The sequence below is a fragment of the Aedes albopictus genome, chromosome 1 (assembly GCF_035046485.1).
Source record: "Aedes albopictus strain Foshan chromosome 1, AalbF5, whole genome shotgun sequence".
NCBI classification, from domain to species: Eukaryota; Metazoa; Arthropoda; class Insecta; order Diptera; family Culicidae; genus Aedes; species Aedes albopictus.
Genome location: NC_085136.1, coordinates 265,156,142 through 265,169,845, shown reverse-complemented (window position 1 = coordinate 265,169,845; position 13,704 = coordinate 265,156,142).

The window sequence follows — 13,704 nt, the reverse complement described above, 5'->3', positions numbered from 1 at the left end:
CAGACCCAGTGATTCATGGCGGCGCAGCTTAAAAACAAAATCAAGAAAGTCGACAGAAAATTGACCTGGACACACCTGGTCACGGCGATGACGGGAAATTGCCCAGGACTAAATGTAAGTACCGTGATTTCGGGTGAAATTGATCGACGAGAGGGCAATTTTTATTTGTTGAAAATAAAGATTTGAACTCAAAACAATTTGTAGAAAATGACCATCATCTGGCACAATGGTTATTGAATGATGAGTTTACATGTTTTACAGATAATTTAGTCATATATTTCTGTATAAAATTTCATATTTTCCGGAACTGCGTGATTGGCGATTTTAAAAGACACTTTCTAACTTTTGTTACTGTAGCTGTATCGCACATGTGATGAATATTCGAATGAATGTTTATAGCTGCCAAGTGTTCGCTAAACCCGATTTCGTCATCAAAAGTTTTATAAATATTGATGTTTATGCATAAAATTGTACTTTTTCTAAAGTAATGACTTGTCTACTATGGAAATTGCATACTTTTAGGCGTTTTCGATAGGTTTATTAAACTTTAAATTTAAATAATTAAGAATTTACTAAACTTGTATAAGTTTTATAAAGCTTTTCGCATTCTGGGATGGATAATTCAGATGGAAAATTTATTTCCAGCACTTACAAAGACATTTCATTGACTGATCAATTTCACCCCGAAACTAATATTTCTTGTTTTTTATTTTAAATGATATTTATTGCAATAAAATGATTTGCAGTAAAAGTTTCAACCTAGTTGACTGATGAAAACCGTGGTCGTACTTGTTTTAAAGCATTTAGTGCGACCATATCAATGACTATTCAAAAATTAGAAGCCAACAACTGTGAAAAGTGATCAATTTCACCCGAAATCACGGTAAGTCAGTTATTTCTCTGGATTCAGAATCTGTACATGATTTAAATAATTCATCTTGGAATATTGCATATTAATCGTTTTTTTACTATTTTACAAAACAAATGTGAGAAAAAAACATTAATAGTAAAGTTCTATCCAGTTTAGTGGCCTGAATAGAATGAACGTACCACTTTAGTTACTAGCAATGTCTTAGGTTCGAATGCCATTTGGGGTACAATGTTTTGAACAAAAAAAAAAAATCATGAGAAAATGGTGAGTAGAAATCGAGTCCCGATAAAGATCACAATCATTGGAACGAAACCTAGGCAATGATTCAAAATAGTCATCGCTTTTCTGTGACTTAAAAATGTTTGCTAGGGAAAATGGCTATGGAATGATTGCTTTGCAAGTGAATGAGAGGAATTTTCACACCACGTTTGTGTTTGTGTAGTTGAAATATTTTCCAGATACTATTTAAAATTGATGGTGTTGCTAAGAAATTTGAAAAATTTTAAAACATGTGCCCTACAAATAATCAATTCTTCAGAAGTTCCTTCCAGTCGAAAGGCCGCTAATCGATAACAGTTCATCTGTCACGCTAGTCGTCATCTCAACTCTGCAACCCGTCCGATCACTATCAGGGCGCGAAACATGTCAAACTTGTCCACTGACCCCGATCCTGGTTGACACCGCGGCTGCCACCAGTGTCGCGTCGTCATCATCGTCACCATCTTCATTCGAGAGCCAATTAGTTCCGCTGTCTACTGGTACAGCAAGCAAGGTGAAGTCCAGCCCAGACACATGTGGCAAAATCAACACAATCGCGCGCGCACGTTGCTCAATGCTCAGCTCGAATTACGGCCCGCTCTTGAAAGTTGAAACATGATGCATCATTATCGACAGGCCCGACTGGACTGGCTGGCTGACTGGCAAGCTGCTTGCGGTCAATGGAGGTGTCCTCGCGCGAAAAACTTCGTCACCTGGGCCGCCCTGGCGGGATGACTCTCCATCGGTGGAGCGACGGGTTCTTCCCACGAAGCGGATCGATGATAGTGTGGATTTTTCTTCTTTTCAGATTCAGAGTCCTTCTGTCATTGTCTGATCGCCCATTTATTAATTTCACGTTGTATTCTGAAGGATGGGTTCGCTTTAGTAAAGCGCTGGGAAGGGACCCGACTGAAAATGGAATAAAACGACATCAGTGGACTAAAACTGTTACTAGTCTTTCATAACCTCTGTTTCTTCTTTACATTGAAATAAGCGTGCTCGGCAATGATGGCTACCATGCTTTTTGAATTGTTTTTTATTGCAATTAGTAATTATTAATTAATAATTTTAAACCTTAGAAATATGTAGTAACAACAGCATGCAGTTTAAGAAGTAGAAGAATAAAACGAAGAAGAAGAACAAGAAGCAGAATAAGAATAAGATAAACAACAAGAAGAAGATGAAAAAATAACTCCTTTACTCGGTTTAATTAAGAAACCCTAGGCCTCACCAGGGGTCACCAAAGCAGATGACCATCGGCTAGGCAGGACCTTCTTCCGAGCGCATGGTCGCCAACGTATCGAGGCCGATTAAAATTGATTTCGGTGTGAATTGAGGTGGAAAGCTCTTGCCATGATGTTTCGAAAGGAAGGAGAACAAAAAAAAAATCAGCAGTGATGAGGGCCAGCAACTCGGACAAAGAGATGCAATGATGATGTTGCGAAAAAACTTTGTGCTTTAAAATTGGTTCAACCAGCAAATCAAAACAAAAAAAAATCAGATTGTAAGACGAGCCGAACCACATAGGTTGGAATCCGAGCGAAATGCGATCATCATACCTCTGTGGATGAGAAGATTACACCGCGCACTATCGGAGTACCCTGCCCGATCCGTAAGGAAGATCACGCGCACGACGACTCGACCACTGACTGACTGAGGTAATTGTGAAGCCTCCGGCTGCGGCGTGGCGGCCACCGCAACCATATCGAGTGATTGGGTCCGAACCCGACTCTAACCAAGTGATACGAGTAAAAAAGACGTACTGCACAGACTTCGATTGTTTCTCAATCGGTTTTTGATTGAGCTGCGGTGGGAAATGTATGTAATTAAGCGTGCAGATTGACTTCTTCTGAAAATGGGAGCGATCAGCGATAAGGGTTGAGGATGTCGAGGAGTGGGGAAATCGGTACGAATCTGAGATTGTTTGTGATTGTGGATGATGAGGAGTCTAGAAATTGTTTCGATACTTTATATGGCAGTCGGATCAAGACCTTGAGGGTCTGACTGGGCGTAATATTACAGGTCCGTACACCACTGATTTCAGGGATTTCTGAGAGGATTCTCCACAGAATCCTGAGAGGAATCTTCACAGAATCCTGAGAGGATTCTCCACAGAATCCTGAGAGGATTCTCCACAGAATCCTGAGAGGATTCTCCACAGAATCCTGAGAGGATTCACCGCAGAATCCTGAGAGGATTCACCGCAGAATCCTGAGAGGATTCTCCACAGAATCCTGAGAGGATTCACCGCAGAATCCTGAGAGGATTCACCGCAGAATCCTGAGAGGATTCTCCACAGAATCCTGAGAGAATTCTCCACAGAATCCTGAGAGGATTCTCCACAAAATCCTGAGAGGATTCTCCACAGAATCCTGAGAGGATTCTCCACAGAATCCTGAGAGGATTCTCCACAGAATCCTGAGAGGATTCTCCACAGAATCCTGAGAGGATTCTCCACAGAATCCTGAGAGGATTCTCCACAGAATCCTGAGAGGATTCTCCACAGAATCCTGAGAGGATTCTCCACAGAATCCTGAGAGGATTCTCCACAGAATCCTGAGAGGATTCTCCACAGAATCCTGAGAGGATTCTCCACAGAATCCTGAGAGGATTCTCCACAGAATCCTGAGAGGATTCTCCACAGAATCCTGAGAGGATTCTCCACAGAATCCTGAGAGGATTCTCCACAGAATCCTGAGAGGATTCTCCACAGAATCCTTAGAGAATTCTCCACAGAATCCTGAGAGGATTCTCCACAGAATCCTGAGAGGATTCTCCACAGAATCCTGAGAGGATTCTCCACAGAATCCTGAGAGGATTCTCCACAGAATCCTGAGAGGATTCTCCACAGAATCCTGAGAGGATTCTCCACAGAATCCTGAGAGGATTCTCCACAGAATCCTGAGAGGATTCTCCACAGAATCCTGAGAGGATTCTCCACAGAATCCTGAGAGGATTCTCCACAGAATCCTGAGAGGATTCTCCACAGAATCCTGAGAGGATTCTCCACAGAATCCTGAGAGGATTCTCCACAGAATCCTGAGAGGATTCTCCACAGAATCCTGAGAGGATTCTCCACAGAATCCTGAGAGGATTCTCCACAGAATCCTGAGAGGATTCTCCACAGAATCCTGAGGGGATTCTCCACAGAATCCTGAGAGGATTCTCCACAGAATCCTGAGAGGATTCTCCACAGGATCCAGAGAGGATTCTCCACAGAATCCTGAGAGGATTCTCCACAGAATCCTGAGAGGATTCTCCACAGAATCCTGAGAGGATTCTCCACAGAATCCTGAGAGGATTCTCCTCAGAATCCTGAGAGGATTCTCCACAGAATCCTGAGAGGATTCTCCACAGAATCCTGAGAGGATTCTCCACAGAATCCTGAGAGGATTCTCCTCAGAATCCTGAAAGGATTCTACACAGAACCCTGAGAGGATTCTCCACAGAATCCTGAGAGGATTCTACACGGAATCCTGACAGGATTTTCCAAAGAATCCTGAGAGGATTCTCCACAGAATCCTGAGAGGATTCTCCACAGAATCCTGAGAGGATTCTCCACAGAATCCTGAGAGGATTCTCCACAGAATCCTGAGAGGATTCTCCACAGAATCCTGAGAGGATTCTCCACAGAATCCTGAGAGGATTCTCCACAGAATCCTGAGAGGATTCTCCACAGAATCCTGAGAGGATTCTCCACAGAATCCTGAGAGGATTCTCCACAGAATCCTGAGAGGATTCTCCACAGAATCCTGAGAGGATTCTCCACAGAATCCTGAGAGGATTCTCCACAGAATCCTGAGAGGATTCTCCACAGAATCCTGAGAGGATTCTCCACAGAATCCTGAGAGGATTCTCCACAGAATCCTGAGAGGATTCTCCACAGAATCCTGAGAGGATTCTCCACAGAATCCTGAGAGGATTCTCCACAGAATCCTGAGAGGATTCTTCTCAGAATCCTGAAAGGATTCTCCACAGAATCTTGAGAGGATTCTCCACAGAATCCTGAGAGGATTCTCCACAGAATCCTGACAGGGTTCTCCACAGAATCCTGAGAGGATTCTCCACAGAATCCTGAGAGGATTCTCCACAGAATCCTGAGAGGATTCTCCACAGAATCCTGAGAGGATTCTGCACAGAATCCTGAGAGGATTCTCCACCGAATCCTGAGAGGATTCTCCACAGAATCCTGAGAGGATTCTCCACAGAATCCTGAGAGGATTCTCCACAGAATCCTGAGAGGATTCTCCACAGAATCCTGAGAGGATTCTCCACAGAATCCTGAGAGGATTCTCCACAGAATCCTGAGAGGATTCTCCACAGAATCCTGAGAGGATTCTCCACAGAATCCTGAGAGGATTCTCCACAGAATCCTGAGAGGATTCTCCACAGAATCCTGAGAGGATTCTCCACAGAATCCTGAGAGGATTCTCCACAGAATCCTGAGAGGATTCTCCACAGAATCCTGAGAGAATTCCCCACAGGATCTTGAGAGAATTCTCCAAGAAATCCTGAATGGCTTCTCTTCAAAACTCTGAGAGGATTCTCTACAATAACCTGAGAGGATTTGTTACAGAATCCTGAGAGGATTTTTTACAGAATCCTGAGAGGGTTCTCTACATAATCCTGAAAGGAAATGTGATTTTCTTCCAGTGTTCACATAACGTCACAAATGCATGGCATAAGTTATCGCAGCGATTGCCTCTGAGAAAGTTGATTCACGCTACCCCCGAAGGGTTCCCCAAATCCAACGCACGTCATCGACGTACTACGACGATGACGACGAGCTGGGGGCTGCACTAAATCGGACACAAATCAATCACACTGTTTTTCCGCAACTACCTACCTACATATGTAGGTGGCATACGAAGGCCCCCTCAGGAGGGCAGATTCCCAGGGCTATTTGGCATACCGCAACGCAATAATGCACTTTTCTGTTAGCAATGAGCGAGCACCCACACCATACTCCTAAACGGCACCACCTACCTAACCTCTCGGGCACTATCGAAGCAATTATCGCACGTCAGTCACTTTGGGGCGGCGTGCGAGCGAGTGAGCGAGCTTCTGCAGCTGTATTTTGGCTATTTTCTGCATTTTTTTGTGGGGTGAAACCCGCACACAGTTTGAAATCGGTCACTTTGCACCCCGCCACCAGCTGGGTGGCGACGATTCGGATCAGGGTTGTAAAATGTCATAAAATGTCATTTCGTTATGTGCCCGTTTCACTGCCCCTTGTAAAAATGTATATCGACGATGTCGTTATTTTACCATTTCCAACTAGCATTGTTAAAGGTTTGTGTAGAAATTTGCACTAGAAATGATAGAACTGGAAAATATGACATGTCCGTGACATTTCACAACCCTGATTGTGATATATTTTGAGGCATATTTAAATGGCTTTGTATTGAATTTCCGTTGGTTTTCAAATAGCCTTATGGTAGCTTTAACAGTGCTTGGCCTTTCTCGTACACCAAATGGTATTGAAAGGCTATATGTTCACTCTAAAAACGAATTTTCGATAGAAGGCTCGGAGGGTCAAGTCACATTTACCGATCAACTCAGTTCGACGAATTGAGATGATGTCTGCATGTGTGTATGTGCGTATGTCTGTGCTCAAAAAAAGTTCACTCACTTTCAAGGCTCTTTCCATTGGCCGATTTTTCCGATTTTAGCACGAATCGAACCGGATTTTTACCGCATTTTTTGCTATTAAAATTGGTCCGAATAGGTCAAGGCGTTCCGGAGTTATAGTCATTTCAGTGATCCGGACCAGCACCGGTAGAACCGGCCGTATATAAAACTTAAACAATCCCCACCATGCGACACATCAAACTGCGACGGTTTTTGTAGCCTTTAGCATGGTTGATGAATTTTGTGCGGAAACCTACGCTGGATAACAGAAATTCCACGATGTCGGCTCAAAATTCAAGATGGCGGCTGTTTAATAGAGTTTTTGACTCCAATACCAATCCTGTATGAATTCTTGCACATTTCCAGAAGAATGCCCGAAGAATTCCTGAAGGAATTCTTACAGAATTTCTGAAGGAATTCTTACAGAATTTCTGAAGGTATTCTTATAGAGTTTCTGAAGGTATTCTTACAGAATTTCTGAAGGTATTCTTACAGAATTTCTGAAGGAATTCTTACAGAATTTCTGAAGGTATTCTTACAGAATTTCTGAAGGTATTCTTACAGAATTTCTGAAGGTATTCTTACAGAATTTCCGAATGAATTCATACAGAATTTCTGAAGAAATTCTTACAGAATTCCTGAAGGAATTCTTGTAGAATTCCTGGAGGAATTCTTGTAGAATTCCTGGAGGAATTCTTGTAGAATTCCTGGAGGAATTCTTGTAGCATTCCTGGAGGAATTCTTGTAGAATTCCTGGAGGAATTCTTGTAGAATTCCTGGAGGAATTCTTGTAGAATTCCGGGAGGAATTCTTGTAGAATTCCGGGAGGAATTCTTGTAGAATTCCGGGAGGAATTCTTGTAGAATTCCGGGAGGAATTCTTGCAGAATTCCGGGAGGAATTCTTGTAGAATTCCGGGAGGAATTCTTGTAGAATTCCGGGAGGAATTCTTGTAGAATTCCGGGAGGAATTCTTGTAGAATTCCGGGAGGAATTCTTGTAGAATTCCGGGAGGAATTCTTGTAGAATTCCGGGAGGAATTCTTGTAGAATTCCGGGAGGAATTCTTGTAGAATTCCGGGAGGAATTCTTGTAGAATTCCGGGAGGAATTCTTGTAGAATTCCGGGAGGAATTCTTGTAGAATTCCGGGAGGAATTCTTGTAGAATTCCGGGAGGAATTCTTGTAGAATTCCGGGAGGAATTCTTGTAGAATTCCGGGAGGAATTCTTGTAGAATTCCGGGAGGAATTCTTGTAGAATTCCGGGAGGAATTCTTGTAGAATTCCGGGAGGAATTCTTGTAGAATTCCGGGAGGAATTCTTGTAGAATTCCTGGAGGAATTCTTGTAGAATTCCTGGAGGAATTCTTGTAGAATTCCTGGAGGAATTCTTGTAGAATTCCTGGAGGAATTCTTGTAGAATTCCTGGAGGAATTCTTGTAGAATTCCTGGAGGAATTCTTGTAGAATTCCCGGAGGAATTCTTGTAGAATTCCCGGAGGAATTCTTGTAGAATTCCCGGAGGAATTCTTGTAGAATTCCTGGAGGAATTCTTGTAGAATTCCTGGAGGAATTCTTGTAGAATTCCTGGAGGAATTCTTGTAGAATTCCTGGAGGAATTCTTGTAGAATTCCTGGAGGAATTCTTGTAGAATTCCTGGAAGAATTCTTGTAGAATTCCTGGAGGAATTCTTGCATTTTCAATTTAAATTAAATTTTTTATTCATTGAGTAGACTTCAGCGCTCTTCTTCAATCTAAAAAAAACAACAGTATGTACATGTAACCAACACCCCGAACCATTCGTGACAATAATTGCGTGCGATCGTGGAACGAACGGCGGCGCAGAGGTTGGGGAAAATCGCTAGCATGCAGGGCAGAGACAACGAAAAAAAAATCAATTGTTTTAAACACTATTATTGTGTCGTGCGTCAACACCTGCAACATTTGAATAAATTGTATGGCGAGAGGGTGAACGAGGCAAATGAAAAAAAAAATATATATACACTCCCGTTCAAAAGTTTGGGGTCATCCCCTCAAAAACATGTCATTTTTTTTAGGCCCATATCTCCGCCAATTTGCGTCCGATTTCAAAACCCTAGGTTTCATTCAAAAGATAATAAGTCAAAGAAACTTTGAACATGATTTAAAAGAAACTTTTTCAAAAAAATTTGTATGTAAACTTAACCCTAAGTTGCCAAATTTTCTAAAAAATGAATATAAACTTACGGCAGTGTCGCTGGAAGTTGGGTCGACCAAATTTTAAGATGAGAGCGGTAATATGACCCATTTTCTATTAGCTTTCAACTGCTTTTTACAGAACTTAGCTAAAAAATCTAGAAAAAAAGTTATTAAGTAAATTAATCCTTGATGTCATCGACCAAAAGTTTGGGGTCACCCCTCAATATGATGTATCGGCCAAAAGTTTGGGGTCACTTTCGTAAAACATGGAAAAGTGATTTGGTGATATCTTCGTCATCTATAGTTCAATTTTAATTATTTTTGGCTCATTTCGAAGATAATTAATTAAATTTACGTTTGATGTCTTCAACTTAACGTATTTAACGATTTTTGTACATAAAAATGTTATGTAAAGTTAGCACATTTTACCACGCTTCAAAAAATGAGGCAACTTTACGTTAAGTTTTAGTATGTAAATTTTAACAAATAATGACATTGAACCACATGTCTATGCAGTAAGTATCATTCATTTTGTTTCAAATAAGCCAAGAAGAATTAAAATTGAATGAAAGATGACAAAGATATCAACAAATCACTTTTCCATGTTTTACGATAGTGACCCCAAACTTTTGGCCGATACAGCATTTTGAGGGGTGACCCCAAACTTTTGGTCGATGACATCAAGGATTAATTTACTTAATAACTTTTTTTCTAGATTTTTTAGCTAAGTTCTGTAAAAAGCAGTTAAAAGCTAATAGAAAATGGGTTATATTACCGCTCTCATCTTAAAATTTGGTCGACCCAACTTCCAGCGACACTGCCGTAAGTTTATATTCATTTTTTAGAAAATTTGGCAACATTGGGTTAAGTTTACATACAATTTTTTTTGAAAAAGTTTCTTTTAAATCATGTTCAAAGTTTCTTTGACTTATTATCTTTTGAATGAAACCTAGGGTTTTGAAATCGGACGCAAATTGGCGAAGATATGGGCCTAAAAAAATGACATGTTTTTGAGGGGGTGACCCCAAACTTTTGAACGGGAGTGTATGTAGGTACGAGACCAAGCACGAAAAACCTTTGCCAGCCGATTAATGAATGGTCTCTGTCTCTTCCTCGCCCCGTGGTGCGGTGGCAGGCCGCCCGGAAATCGATCTTTGATGTTTTACAACAGTTAGGACTGTGCATTTTTTGTTATTGTTGTTTTGTTTTAAATTTTCAAAGGTGAGGTTCGGTTCGATTTGGACGGCGCGACGGTTGGAATTCGCTTGAATGGAGAGGGACAGGTCTCGAAACCAATCGACGATTGTCAATCAGTCGGTTGGCGGGGCTGTAAAGTTGTAAGCTCTGTGTTTTGTGTAACAGATTCGGACCATTGAATTCAGCAGCTCCGGCCGTGGTGGATTCGAAATTGAAATGTTTTGGTAATAATTGACAAGATCGTTGCGAGGGAGTTTTGCGCAGCAGTTGAGATTGTTTTTAATCAGCTGGGTCCAGTAGTCAGGGTAGCGAAATGTCATTAAAATGTAATTTTGTGTATTGCTTATATCACTGACCCTAGTGACACATGATTATCGTCGACATGATGAACTTTCTGTGACTGACCAGCGATGATTGGTAATGCTCACGGACGAAATTTCGCACCGAAAATGGTGGAAATTGACATAAATGTCATGACATTTTTTTTAATGAAATTCCGTGAAATTTCACAGTCCTGCTTTTAGTTATAAGTGTCATGAGGACTCCAAATGTTCTCCAAGATGTTAAGGAAAACCGTTTAAAAAAAAAATCTCAGACCATACCGGAAGTTAGACCAAGACACCCTCATCGTTGTCCTGCGATTATTGCATTGGTTCTTGAGTCTGTAGACTGATTCATCAAAGTTCTTTCATCATATGCTCAGGGGAAGTAGTTTCAACTAGTTTTTATTAGAAACTCCGCTCAACTGTTCTTAGTAGTGTATCAACCGATCAACACGTCACCCCATTTGGAGTGTAACAATCACGCAACACGCATCAACGCATCGATTCGCACATTTTTGATTACCCGCATTGAGTTTTGCAATAAGGCACATGCACACGACTAACGAGAATGACACGCACAACAACGCACCAGCGACCTCCGTCCCGAGGTCCCCTCGTATCCTCCGTTGCTCACGCGGCCTGTTCCCAATCGAACCCAATGACACCCCGACCGGTCGGTCGGTGGTGACTCCCTATAGACAGACGGACGTATGCAGATTGGCCTGCAGCAGCGGACGTCCTCCGACTGAGAAGCAATCGAACCTTGCGTGGCAATCCCCTCAGCTGTCAATCCACTAGTCTCGACGCAGCCTAGAGGAGTCATCGCATCGTCGTCGGGGTGTTCTTGGATAGGCCTCAGGCCTCAAAGCGCGCCAAGATCCATCAATCCATCCATCATCATTCGTCAGCACGTTGCATAAGGTTCCCCTGTCGACTCAATGCGGCAATGCTGATCCTGAAATTTTCTAATTTATTTTGATCAAAGTGTTGAAACGATTGCAATTCCCTTCGATTGTCTGCCTCTCCACCGTCCCTTTGTAGATCCATCGATCGGAAACAGCGGCCGGTAAGCACCAATCGTAGTGGGTCATTATGTATCAGAGTCCCTCCGTCCCGCCAGAATAAAGCCCACGCCAGGCGAGAGCAATGAAGTCATTGGCATCCATCAACGCGTCAGTCCCAGCAGCACAGATCTTCGGGATGTGGTGAAGCGCGACTTCCCAGCAATGCAATGCAATGGAATGCCAATTGTGCACCTTCACGGTCCATTGATTGGTTCGACGTCCATCATTGGCGGCCTCGGCATTGGGGCTCATCGATCCGGCCATTTTTCTCGACAGCGACGGCGGCGGTGGCAGCCAATCTCGTAGTGGTAAGATGATTGAGATTTGTCCGAGCAGCAGCTATAGGTCCGATGTCCATCCCAAATACTAGAATGGGGTATGGGGAGGCTTCCAGGTCACGTTATGAAGACGTATTGTTGGTAGGCACTTAGGCAGGACTCGGTCGGTGCAATGATCCAGCGCCGACAGATTGCTGTTACAATTGCTGCTGCAGCGGTAATGATTGAGAAGGTTTTTGCCTATGCCGAGTCGAAGGCTCACTTTTGTTCTTCGGAATTGCACCCTGGAGATGGTCGGATTAATCCACCTACTTCTGGGGATTTCTGGGTTCCCTTACTTTTGCAAAGAAATTCTGTCTCATGGCGAAAGTAACAACAGTCCACAGCGTGTCCGGATGACCGCACCCTTACTTTTGTAAGAAATTCTGTCTCATGGCGACAGTAACAACAGTCCACAGCGTGTCCGGATGACCGCACCCTTACTTTTGTAAGAAATTCTGTCTCATGGCGACAGTAAAACCCCACAGCGTGTCCGGATGACCGCACCCTTACTTTTCCCGGAGGAATTCTTGGAGTATTCCCGGAGGAATTCTTGGAGAATTCCCGGAGGAATTCTTGGAGAATTCCCGGAGGAATTCTTGGAGAATTCCCGGAGGAATTCTTGGAGTATTCCCGGTGGAATTCTTGGTGAATTCACGGATGAATTCTTGGAGAATTTCCGGAGAAATTCTTGGAGAATTTCCGGAGAAATTATTGCAGAATTTCCGAAGAAATTCTTGCAGAATTTCCGGAGAAATTCTTGCAGAATTTTCGGAGAAATTCTTGCAGAATTTCCGGAGAAATTCTTGCAGAATTTCCGAAAAAATTCTTGCAGAATTTCCGGAGAAATTCTTGCAGAATTTCCGGAGAAACTCTAGCAGAATTTCCGGAGAAATTCTTGCAGAATTTCCGGAGAAATTCTTTCAGAATTTCCGGAGAAATTCTTTCAGAATTTCCGGAGAAATTCTTGCAGAATTTCCGGAGAAATTCTTGCAGAATTTCCGAAGAAATTCTTGCAGAATTTTCGGAGAAATTCTTGCAGAATTTCCGGAGAAATTCTTGCAGAATTTCCGGAGAAATTCTTGCAGAATTTCCGGAGAAATTCTTGCAGAATTTCCGGAGAAATTCTTGCAGAATTTTCGGAGAAATTCTTGCAGAATTTTCGGAGAAATTCTTGCAGAATTTTCGGAGAAATTCTTGCAGAATTTTCGGAGAAATTCTTGCAGAATTTTCGGAGAAATTCTTGCAGAATTTTCGGAGAAATTCTTGCAGAATTTTCGGAGAAATTCTTGCAGAATTTTCGGAGAAATTCTTGCAGAATTTTCGGAGAAATTCTTGCAGAATTTCCGGAGAAATTCTTGCAGAATTTCCGGAGAAATTCTTGCAGAATTTCCGGAGAAATTCTTGCAGAATTTCCGGAGAAATTCTTGCAGAATTTCCGGAGAAATTCTTGCAGAATTTCCGGAGAAATTCTTGCAGACTTTCCGGAGAAATTCTTGCAGAATTTCCGGAGAAATTCTTGCAGAATTTCCGGAGAAATTCTTGCAGAATTTCCGGAGAAATTCTTGCGGAATTTCCGGAGAAATTCTTGCAGAATTTCCGGAGAAATTCTTGCAGAATTTCCGGAGAAATTCTTGCAGAATTTCCGGAGAAATTCTTGCAGAATTTCCGGAGAAATTCTTGCAGAATTTCCGGAGAAATTCTTGCAGAATTTCCGGAGAAATTCTTGCAGAATTTCCGGAGAAATTCTTGCAGAATTTCCGGAGAAATTCTTGCAGAATTTCCGGAGAAATTCTTGCAAAATTTCCGGAGAAATTCTTGCAAAATTTCCGGAGAAATTCTTGCAGAATTTCCGGAGAATTCTGAAGGAA